Here is a 2,204-nt window from a genome sequence, read left to right on the forward strand (position 1 = left end):
CGGACTGAGGAGGAGCGGGACCGTGGACTTTTCTCCTCTTTACCACAGACGAACACAAACTTGGGGATTCCGCTGCGGAGCTGAAAGTCGGAGAGGAAGGACGGACAGACGGACACACGGGTCAACATGGCTTCTCTCATGAACTCTGCGTGTCTCCTCTTCTTGCCTGTTGCTCTGCTGCTCAGTAAGTGATTTCAAATTACTTCAGTATCTGAGGGATTCTGGTTCAAAGTTGCATGTCCGGAGAGAATCACTGTTTCTGGAGACTCGTGCGTAACCAGGTGGCACAGGCGCAAATACTGATGCGTAAAAAAACCCGACTTGATTCTGATGTATTCGGGACTCTCGGTCCCTGCACGTGCGAGCCTGCTCACGCTTCTCGTGTGCACGTCAAGTTGCGGGAGTCCCGCGTCTCCCCCCGCATCCTCCCGCAGCCTCCAGCGGAGCATGTGGCTCCGTGATGCTGCGCGTCCCGCTGGGAGGCGCTGGATGCTGCAGCGTGTCTGTGCGTGAGAGGGTTTCTGTTCCCGGAGGTGGAACCTTGCCCCGCGTGTGTCCGGACCGCATCTGTCCAGCTGCTGGGGAACATCTGGAGGGGAGGGGGGGGGGGACCTGAGGGGCTTCATCCCCCTAACATGCGTTAAAGGATTGACGCAACTCTCGTGGATTCATTCCTGTGTAATCTGAATCTGGTGCAGGTTCCTCTCGTGGTTTCCTTCCAGCCTCTTGCAGGTTGACTCCGTGTGAAGGGATGAACCAGTTCTAAGTATAGAAAGGAGGCGGATCAGTTAAAGAGGTGCAGCAGTGGTTCAGTTTAACATTCACATAAAGTTCTGTGGCTCATCAGAGACAGAAGAAGATTAAAGCTGCGGAGGTGGAACAATTCTGATGGGTTGACCCCCCCCCCCCCCCATTTCCCATGGTGCAACTCAACAGCACATTTAATTCAACATCCGTCCTGCTATCCAGAAAATATCCAGAATGTGAAGGACGCCATCTTGCACATCTGGAGCGAGACTCCGAGGTCCTGTCAGTACATGCTCGACCAATCAGGAGTCAGTCTCAGCTGTCAATCATCTTTATGCCATCAAATAAATAATTAAATCCAAACTTTAACAATTGAACAAACACCAGTGTGTTGAGAACTTCATACAATGTATTTGGCGTCTTCTTGTACTTCTTAGTTTGGTCCATCTCCCTTGAACTAACATGGAGGAGGCAGGGTTCATGACCTATACTGCAGTGAGCCACCAGGGGGCCATCTTCTTTTTGTGTAGTACATGATGACCCTGATGACATCACTGTCAGTATCTTCTAATCTACGTGATGAGTGAACTGAACACGATGAGTCACATGGGAGCTGAGGAACCTTTAAATGAACGATCCCACTGGGGACCGATCCAAATCACCATCATCACCACACATCTTCATCATCATCGCATGTTTCTGCTGCTGTGACGATGATGATGATGGTGATGAAGTGGGGGTGGATGGGAGAAGGGGGGGGGGGGTGTCCCTTGAGAGTGTGACACCAAGGGGGGAGTAAAGGGAAGAAAGGAAAGTGAGTCCCTGCGATGGAGATAAATGATGAATGAATCGCATCTGTCCGCCTCATCTGCTCGGCAGCGTCTCTGGAGACACCGATCAGTCCCACGACTGAACCTGAGCGGTGAGCGCTCCTCTGCTGCTGGGTCCCTGATCTGTCTGTCCATCGATCTGTCTCTCTGTCTGTCTGTCCATCTCCTCACTGCTGCTGGGTCCCTGATCTGTCTGTCCATCGATCTGTCTCTCTGTCTGTCTGTCCCTCTCCTCACTGCGTCCCTCTGTACTCGAATGGGGTCATGATGGGATGATATTCTCGTGTGAAACTCTTTGTTCTTCTCAAACTGTGGGAGCGTTCATGGTGAGGTGCGGATGCTGCGTTCGCCGGCATCAAACCTGTGGCAGATCATGGACAGGTCCGGTGACACGTCAGGAACCAACCTGAACATCGTGGAAATTCCAAAGAAACAACTCAAGGGCAGAAGCTTTAAATATGTAAAGTAATTCAAATGAGTGAATCATCGTTTCACCAGAGACCGAGGTCCAACAGGCGACTCAATCCAGATGCACCGAATATCACACAGTCATAAATACCTGTCTCCTTAACATGCTGGATTTATTTTAATTATGATCCTTGAGTTATTATTAAAGTTAATGTGAGT

This window comes from Platichthys flesus, chromosome 6 (genome assembly GCF_949316205.1).
Source record: "Platichthys flesus chromosome 6, fPlaFle2.1, whole genome shotgun sequence".
Classification (NCBI taxonomy): domain Eukaryota; kingdom Metazoa; phylum Chordata; class Actinopteri; order Pleuronectiformes; family Pleuronectidae; genus Platichthys; species Platichthys flesus.